Here is a 9826-nt window from a genome sequence, read left to right as displayed (position 1 = left end):
AAAAGCTAATGCTCTTCTAGGCTGCATCAACAGAAATATAATGGCCAGATCAATGGAAGTAATTGTGCCGCTCTATTCTGCCTTGGTCAGACAACATAAAGAATACAGTGGTGCCTCGCAAGGCGAAAAGAATCCGTTCCGCGAGTCTCTTCGTCTTGCGGTTTTTTTCGTCTTGTGAAGCAAGCCCATTAGTGGATTAGCGCTATTAGCGGTTTAGCGGCTATTAGCGGCTATTAGCGGCTATTAAAGGTTTAAGGGATTAGCGGATTAGCTGCTAAAAGGCTATTAGCGGCTATTAAAGGCTTAAGGGATTAGCGGATTAGCTGCTAAAAGGCTATTAGCAGTTTAGATCAGCTGATAAGCGGCTTAGATCAGCTGTTAAGCGGCTTAGCAATCAGCCGTTAAGCGGCTTAGCGAACAGCTGTTAAGCGGCTTAGGGGCTTGGGAAAAAGGGGGGGAGGGGAAAAAAAAAACCAGGAATCGCAAGACATTTTCGTCTTGCGAAGCAAGCCCATAGCAAATTTGTCCTGCGAAGCACCTCCAAAACGGAAAACCCTTTCGTCTAGCGGGTTTTCCGTCTTGCGAGGCATTCGTCTTGCGGGGCACCACTGTACTAGGTCCAGTTCTGGGCACCACCATTTAAGGATATTGACAAGCTGGAACATGTGCAGAGGAGGGCAACCAAGATGATCAAGGGTCTATAAACCAAGCCTTATGAGGATCAGTTGAAGGAGCTGGGTATGTTTAGCTTACAAAAAAGGAGACTGATAGCCATCTTCAAATATCTCAAGGGCTGTCACATGGAAGGTGGAGCAAGCTTGTTTTCACCTGCTCTGGAAGGTAAAACCTGAACCGGTGGCTTCAAGTTACAAGAAAGGACATTCTGACTAAAAATCAGGGGAAACTGACAGTAAGGGTGAAACAGACTCCCATGGAAGACTCTCCTTCCTTGAAGGTTTTTAAGCAGAGGTTGGATGGCCATCTGTCCTGGAGGCTTTAGTTGAGATTCCTGCATTTCTGGGGGTTGGACTGGAGGACCCTGGGGTCCCTTCCAATTCTACAATTCTATAATTCTATGTCTTGATCTGCTACAGACAAATCCCTGCTATAATGAAGAACAACTTTTTCTGCATCCTTCTTGTTTGAACATGCACCAAAGGGAAATGATTAACAGATGTCCTGAGGGGCCACAATGGACCTTTATCACTTAATAAATACGTCATTCTTTTTTATTTTTCTAGTTATATCTGTTCTTTTTGAAGTTTGTAGCCATTTTCTGTACTTATGTAACAAAAATGAAATACATATTTGATATTTAAAAACCCTTTCATTTCCTCCTAAATATTGTGAACATTTTCCTTTTTCAGAAGGTATTTGATATGATCTTACACTGTGCTGTTATTGGTAATGATTTCTAGTAGTTTTTTGTTAATAAGTCAGTACTTATTTTAGACATTCCTTTTATGTTTCATAATTTGCAATATGCCTTGCATCAGACTTTTATTATTTATGAAATGTAATGAATAGTAATCAGTAAAGCACTATATTTGAGGCATCTTGATGGATACTGTTTTTCTGGAAAACCGGGACTGAGTTCAGGTGTGAATATACAATGCATTTGTGTGCATATCCCTGACACAATTGCCAACCTTTTTCTCAGGACAGGCTCCTCTGCTTTAACAGCTAAGTTGCTGGAGGAAATTCAGCTTGCAAACCTCTCCCATCTTTATAAAAGACTTCAGGACTTTTAAAGCTGCAATTCTCTACTCGCTTACCTGAGCATAAGACCTATTATATAGGCTTACTTCTGAGTAATGTGCATGTACAGGATTGCGCTGTAAAGCTACAATCTGCTGCACATTTGGCGTTGTGGGTTAAACCACAGAGCCTAGGACTTGCCGATCAGAAGGTCAATGGTTCAAATCCCCACGATGGGGTGAGGTCCCGTTGCTCAGTCCCTGCTCCTGCCAACCTAGCAGTTCGAAAGCACGTCAAAGTGCAAGTAGATAAATAGGTACCACTCCGGCGGGAAGGTAAACAGCGTTTCCTTGCACTGCTCTAGTTTGCCAGAGGCGGCTTAGTGATGCTGGCCACATGACCTGGAAGGTGTACGCCAATAAAGCGAGATGATCGCCGCAACCCCAGAGTCGGCCACGACTGGACCTAATGGTCAGGGGTCCCTTTACCTTTCCCTTTAAGCTCAGTTGAAGACTAGGATTAAACAGAAAACTCTATCCCTGTGAATATCTCTGTTGGATTCATTATTCTTTTCACATAGAAAATACTTTTTAATTGTTTTCCCCCTATATAGACTGTTTTTTAATTGTTCTTACACAGAGAACTCTTTTCAGTTCTATGTAATTGTCAGTGGTTGTGCCATAGTCCAAGAGCCAAATAGCTCCTAGACCCTTTCCTGGCCTTTGAGAGAATCTAGACATTGCAATGCATTTTTAAAATTTTATTTTATTGTTCCCCTTTCTGTTGTGGGGGGTCAGCTAGGAGTCGCTACATTTCACGACGTGTCTCTTTGGATGGCGTTTCATTGGGACGGTTGCGAGAGGTCTTTCTGAACGCCTTCCAGAAATACAGTACAGTGGTACCTCGGGTTAAGTACTTAATTCGTTCCGGAGGTCCATACTTAACCTGAAACTGTTCTTAACCTGAAGCACCACTTTAGCTAATGGGGCCTCCTGCTGCCGCCGCGCCGCCGGAGCACAATTTCTGTTCTCATCCTGAAGCAAAGTTCTTAACCTGAAGCCCTATTTCTGGGTTAGCGGAGTCTATAACCTGAAGCGTCTGCAACCCGAGGTACCACTGTAAAGGGAAACGGACATTGAGGAAAAAGCAGGGGAGAAAGTTCTGTGTGAATGATTGGTTCGTGGCCGTCATCCCGTGAAATGACACACAACCACCACGCGCGCTTCCCCGGCTGCCTGCGTGGGTGACTCATTTTTTGCGCGTGGCGACAGAGACTGCCTGGGTCTCGCCGTTAACACGCCTAGTCCGCCCCGACGAGCTGTCACACGACAAGCTGCGGGCGGACAGCGCTCCCGCTAGTTTTCTCCCGCGGGAGTCTCGGCTGCGCGCTCTCTCTCTGTTCCTTCTAGCGCGGAAACAGCGCTGGGAAGAACGCGGGCGGCGCAACTTGGGCGCGCGCCTCCTGTACAGAAGGGGAGATGGACCTCCGCGCCCCCCGGACGAGGCGACCATCGCCGCCTGTCCCCAAACCCCGCAGGCAGGCTGGCTCGGGGGGTCGCGCGAGACATATGAGCTGTGACTGCTACACCCCTTCTTTTTCCAGGGCGCGTCCTCTTTTTCCATGGGTAGGTAAAATGAGAGTGTTTAAGCGATCCATAGCTAAAAGTAGCAGTCGGAAAATGTGTCCTCTTTCTTGCTCTTCATGATAATAATAATAATAATAATAATAATAATAATTTATACCCCGCCCATCTGGCTGGGGTACACTAAACACTAAAACACTAAACAAAACACTAAAACACAATACCCTATTAAACATTAAAAGCTTTCCTAAACAGGGCTGCCTTCATACAGTGGTACCTCGGGTTACAGACGCTTCAGGTTACAGACTCCGCTAACCCAGAAATAGTACCTCGGGTTAAGAACTTTGCTTCAGGATGAGAACAGAAATCGCAGCGGCAGAGGGAGGTCCCATTAGCTAAAGTGGTGCTTCAGGTTAAGCACAGTTTCAGGTTAAGAACAGACCTCCGAAACGAATTAAGTACTTAACCCGAGGTACCACTGTATGGCAACCCTACCTGTACCCCACCTTGAGAGGGAAAAGACTAAAGCGAGGAAGCAAGGGGAAGGGGACGGTTCCAGAAGGAGGAGAAGATCAGGGTACAGAAAGAAAGAGAGAAAGAAAGAAAGAAAGAAAGAAAGAAAGAAAGAGAGAGAGAGAGAAAGAAAGAAAGAAAGAAAGAAAGAGAGAAAGAAAGGAAGGAAGGAAGGAAGGAAGAAGGAAAGAAAGGAAGGAAGAAGGGAAGAAGGGAAGGAAGGAAGGAAGGAAGGAAGGAAGGAAGGAAGGAAGGAAGAAAGAAAAAGAAAGAAAGAAAGAAAGAAAGAAAGAAAGAAAGAACATCCCTCCGCAATCTCCACCTTCCGGCTCCCTCGCCCTCGACGGAAAAGATTCCTGCTCCAACCGAGAGCCTCTCCCAAGGGGGCCGGACAGGTGGGAGACCCGCGTCGCGCGTGTGCTTGAACTTGGCCAGCCCCCAGCCCCCTCCCCATAAGTGGTGCTTGTCATTCTTGTCTGAGAAGAAGGCAGGCGGCAGGTCGGGGGCGCCTCGCTCGGCCCCCGAGCAGCACCTGGGCGCTTTGTTGTGGGCAACCGGGTTACCTGGCGAAGCGGACGCTGCCATAGGAACTTTGCTCAGCTGCGCCCCGGGCGAAGGGGGCGGGCGCGGAAAGCGGGCTCCCCCTGGGCGCAGCGCGGCGAAGGGACGCCCTTCAGAACCGCCGGGGAGGGCGCACGACGCAGCGGCTTCTCGGGCGGAGCGGCGGCCGGAGCGCGGGCGCCTTCGTGGTCCTCGGGCAGCTGGCGAGTCCGAAGAAGGGGCCGAAGATCGGGCGAGCGAGGGCAGCGGAGAGAGTGCGTATTTTGCGCGGAGGGGACGCGGCGTGTCGCGGGCGGCGTTCCTTGCGCGTGTGAAGGCAGGGGGCGCTGAATGGGCGACGCGCGATCGTCGGGAAGCGCGTGAAAGTCCCGGCGAGCAAAACAAAGCGGTCCGGGGCGCGGAGAGTTTAGGGGAAGGAGAAAGGGAAGCGGGCAGATGGAAGGACGGTCGCGAAGCCGCCTTTTCCCCAATGGAAGGGGCGCTTCCTCGACGGCGGCTTGAACGCACATCGATGTGCCAGCGCGATGATGGGCATGTTCGGAGTGACACCCAATATGCCCGAGAGCACGGCCACGTCTTCAGGGAAAACAGGAATGCCCCCCTCTCAAGCCCTCGCTTCAGCAACTTCTCCCTATTCTGGCCGATGTAAAGTTCCCGTCCTTCTTTCCGCGGGAGTATATTTTAATTTGCCATGTTTGATTCGCCCCCCGCCACCCCGCTCCAAAGTTTCCTGAATTCCTTTCGGGTTTATCTTCAGGGCTCGCTCTCTTTCTCTCTTCCCTCGTTTTCGCTCTCTCAAGTTTTTCCAAGCCTGCTGCTGAAATGGGAAGGAAGAGAACAATGTCTGAAAAAGTTGAGACAAATATTCCCTTCGGGAGATTTGTCATCTTGTTGATGATTAAACGGGGTTAGATATAAAAACCCCTTGGATTTTTCTCCCCTTCTGAGTTTGCTTTGCTTCTACTGATGCCTATAAGAACTTGAAATCTAAGATAGTGACTAGTGGTAGCCTTGGTAATCTCTCTGTGTTTCAGGTGTGTTTTTTCTTCCTAGTCTTTACTATGTTGAACATGGAGTTATCAGAAAAGTCTGGGCAGAGTAGTAGATGACTCTCTGCAGGCTTACTCTAGTGAAATCCTGTAACAAAAAATAGGGGGGGGGGGGAGAGAAAATACAGGGCTAGCAACTAAATTCTAAGTAGTGTAAACGTCTCCAGGGAGGTGGGTTTCTGCCCCCCCCCCCAAGTACAGTGGTACCTCAGGTTAAGAACTTAATTCGTTCTGGAGGTCCGTTCTTAACCTGAAACTGTTCTTATCCTGAAGCACCACTTTAGCTAATGGGGCCTCCTGCTGCCGCCGTGCCACTGCCATGCGATTTCTGTTCTCATCCTGAAGCAAAGTTCTTAACCCGAGGTACTATTTCTGGGTTAGCGGAGTTTGTAACCTGAAGCGTTTGTAACCTGAAGCGTCTGTAACCCGAGGTACCACTGTATGTCGTATGATGGTTTTGCAAGTTGTGGAAGACTGTTGCTGTTACTTTTTCATCCTCACAGCAACTCTTGGCACATGTAGCTTTGAATATAAGGCGCATGGCTGCTTTAATCCAACTTCTCCAAGCAATAGTTTTGTACCTCCAAAGGTACAAAAAATATTGGAACATTTGAAGTAATACTAATAGATAATGTCTTAGAGCATGTCTAGAGTGCCATCCTCTCATACCAGGCTTGCTCGGAATTATTTGAATATATTTTAGAAACTTGAGCAGGTTCACACCCAGTCCGTCCCCAGAAGGGATACTCTGATTATGGCACTCTCCACAGAGGCAGGTAATTTTCATTAAGAAAGAAATGGGAGCTGGATGGAGGATCCTAGGACTGTTTATAACAATGGAGGTCACAGGCCAAAGCACAAGCCAATGCATGTTAACCAAAAAGTAAGCACTAATGAAAGACGTGGGTGGTGCTATGGGTTAAACCACAGAGCCTAGGACTTGCCAATCAGAAGGTTGGCGGTTCAAATCCCTGCAACGGGGTGAGCTTCCATTGCTGGGTCCCTGCTCCTGCCAACCTAGCAGTTCGAAAGCACATCAAAGTGCAATTAGATAAATAGGTACCACTCTGGCGGGAAGGTAAATGGCATTTCCATGCGCTGCTCTGGTTTGTCAGAAGTGGCTTAGTCATACTGGCCACATGACCCGGAAGCTGTACGCCAGCTCCCTCGGCCAATAAAGTGAGATGAGCGCCGCAACCCCAGAGTTGGCCACGACTGGACCTAATTAATGGTCAGGGGTCCCTTTACCTTTACGTGCTAATGAGGGCAGTGAGACTTTGCCCATAGTAAATTGGTTTTCGAACAGCTTAGTTCTCAAACGTTTTGGCTCCCGAATGCCGCAAACCCAGAAGTGAGTGTTCCAGTTTGCGAACGTTTTTTGGGAAGCAGAATGTCTGACGCGGCTTCCACGGCTTCTGAGTACAGGAAGCTCCTGCAGCCAACTGGAAGCTGTGTCTTGGTTTTCAAACGTTTTCTGAAGTCGAACGGACTTCCATAATGGATTCCGTTTGAGAACCAAGGTACAACTGTATATGCTTAAGACTGAAGTCTTAACATTGGTCACTCCCAGAAAACCTATTTAGTGAACGTGCATCTTAATTTGTTTGTGCAAAGTTTGCACGGAGGTTAGATGGCACTAGCTATTCATTGACCATTCATTCTTCATACCATGTTGCATCAAGCCATCATTATCCCACACTTTAATGCATTTTCCCATCACTTTATATATCATAAAAAGTCTGGTTTGGGGGGGAAAGCACGTTTGTTGTGTAGGAGCACCAAATCAGTTTTAATTGTGCAACCCAAATTTGCTGATATGTGACTGAATCCCACCTGAAAATAGCAACAATTGAAGTGCACATTGTTCTGCATAACCTATCTATTGGCATAGTGAGGATGTCATCACTGTGCATTATTGGCCACACAGAGAAGCAGTCATTACCACACTCCTATAATAGCTCAGAAACCACGGACAGTAGAGACGGCAAGTTAGTGTTTGTCCCACGATGTATCCAGAGGCAATAGATTGGGCCTGCTTCAGATGTAAACTTTGCAGTGTGCTTGTCAGTAATTTGTAATCCGTTTCCATGATGCACGAGAAACATCTGAAGATTTCTATCATATGGTGATCCCCTGCCCCCCAAATGTGGGATGCCCCAGCATACAAAATATAGACAACCAGAATTGGGCTAGTTTCCCTTTTACTTTTTGTGGCAATCCTCTTAACTACTATATTTGGGGGGAAGGTCATAGTCCCATGGTAGATCATTTGCTATTCAAAGGTCTCAATACAGTGGTACCTTGGGTTAAGTACTTAATTCGTTCCGGAGGTCCGTTCTTAACCTGAAACTGTTCTTAACCTGAAGCACCACTTTAGCTAATGGGGCCTCCTGCTGCCGCCGCACAGCCGGAGCCCGATTTCTGTTCTTAACCTGAAGCACTATTTCTGGGTTAGCGGAGTCTGTAACCTGAAGCGTATGTAACCTGAAGTGTATGTAACACAAGGTACCACTGTAGTTCAGTTGGTTAGAGCATGGTTCTGAGAATGCCAAGGTTGTAAGTTTTTATATATATATATAATATTTTTTATTAATTTACAACAAAAACAAATCATACAATAATATCACATCCAATTTTCACAAAGTCTTTCTTTTCTGGACTTCCTTCAGCTTTCCCGTAAATCTTTCGTAGTCATTATTAATTTATGCATTTCTTAAGTTTGTATTGTCATTATTTAAACCTTTCTTTTTCTATTCCCTTTTAACAATACTTCTCGCGTTTCACAGTGCTTTTTTAAATCCCTCTAGCATTATTTGACCCCCAAGGTTGTAAGTTTGATCCCTGTAGGGGACAACTGCATATTCCAGCTTTGCAGGCGATTGGACTAGATGATCCTCAGGGTCTCTTCCAACTTTGATTCTGTGAAGCAGGCCTCATGTCCCATCCCCAGAATCTCCAGATAGGGCTGTGAAAGTTCCCTGTCTGAAACTTTGGAGAGCTGCTGTAGGCTTAGGAGCCAACTCCTAAGGACTAAGAGGTCTTCACCATCCCCAATAAAATATTTGAGCTCCCCCTAATTGACGGGCATTGCCATTCAAATGGTGTCCATGTACCACATCATGCAATCAATTATGTGAGGTAGGGCTTACTTGCCCCCCCTCGCATATTTTATTCAAGTCAGTGTGTAGATCATACTGAGCTAGGTCTGGCTCCAAATAAGGCAGCTTCTTGTTTTACTTACTATGTGTCATTTACAGAAATCTACAAAGGGCAGGAGGTGCAACTCTTCTTCATCCCCCAAACATCTCCTGGAACATGTGAAGTTACATTAAGGAGGAGAATGCTATTAGGCGCGTGCAAAGTTTCTTTCCCTATCACAGAGCAGGATAGCCAGCTCTACGCATATCTGGCATGAGGAGGCTGGGCTTTCAAATCAATATGGTTTCTCTACAGACCTATGCATTAGAGCTTCTCTTCATAGAAACCAAGCCCTGGGGCTGGAGTGTTGTTTAGTGGGGGTTTTTGGGGGGTGGCACCTAGAAGCTGGGGACGCGGGTGGTGCTGTGGGTTAAATCACAGAGCCTAGGACTTGCTGATCAGAAGGTCGGTGGTTCGAATCCCCGCAACGGGGTAAGCTCCCGTTGCTCGGTCCCTGCTCCTGCCAATCTAGCAGTTCGAAAGCACGTCAAAGCGTAAGTAGATAAATAGGTACCGCTCTGGCGAGAAGGTAAACGGCGTTTCTGTGCGCTGCTCTGGTTCGCCAGAAGCGGCTTAGTCATGCTGGCCACATGACCCGGAAGCTGTACGCCGGCTCCCTCGGCCAATAAAGCAAGATGAGCGCCACAACCCCAGAGTCAGCCACGACTGGACATAATGGTCAGGGGTCCCTTTACCCTTTACCTTACCTAGAAGCTGGCTCCCATGTCTACTGCAGATCCATTCTTGATGATGTCACCACCGATCTAAATTGATTAGCTATAAACTGCTGTGAATGAAATAATAACAATAAATTTGTTACTCTTTAAAGTTATCACAAGGCTCTTTGTTAGTTTTGCTGAAGCAGCCTAACAGAGCTACCCTCCCCCTCTTATTCTTACGCGATTCTCCCACGGCAGAATATTACACATATGGGCAAACAGAAGGTGATTCTGCAAACCTGAAGAAGAAACATATTTCTCTTAATTTTGAAAGGCAACCGAATGTTCTTGTAGCCTTGATTTTGAATTGTTGCAAAGCTTATTTTGGTTACTGAAACCATTCCTCCCTCTGCTGCCACTCCTGTACGTAGAAGTTAATGGCCAGAGCTCAAGTCTGTAATAGAAACAACTCAAATCTAGTGATAAATTATAGCTCAGTAAATTTGATTTGGTCCTTTTGATATACAATTAGGACTCCGATGGGCTTTTATTGTGGAATCAGTGC

The 9826-nt window shown here is 46.8% G+C and overlaps 1 protein-coding gene across 5 annotated transcripts in view; it reads left to right on the top strand.

Annotated features, from left to right (window-relative positions):
- Positions 1 to 4363: 4363 nt before the first annotated feature.
- Positions 4364 to 9826, top strand: part of GLIS3 (GLIS family zinc finger 3) — a 171597-nt gene continuing 166134 nt past the window's right edge. For 2 of the 5 annotated variants that reach the window (XM_083419662.1, XM_083419661.1), the window contains exon 1: positions 4364 to 4609. The gene's annotated coding sequence lies outside the window, so the exon portion shown is untranslated. Of the gene's footprint in view, positions 4610 to 5302; positions 5576 to 5622; positions 5768 to 9826 lie in introns of those variants that run through there. The other 3 variants (XM_083419665.1, XM_083419664.1, XM_083419666.1) reach the window with 2 other exon arrangements.

This window comes from Podarcis tiliguerta (genome assembly GCF_965153285.1).
Source record: "Podarcis tiliguerta genome assembly, chromosome: 17".
In the NCBI taxonomy this organism is placed as follows: Eukaryota; Metazoa; Chordata; class Lepidosauria; order Squamata; family Lacertidae; genus Podarcis; species Podarcis tiliguerta.
The sequence above is the reverse complement of the archived record's forward strand: the minus strand, read 5'-3'. Positions and strand labels throughout refer to the sequence as shown.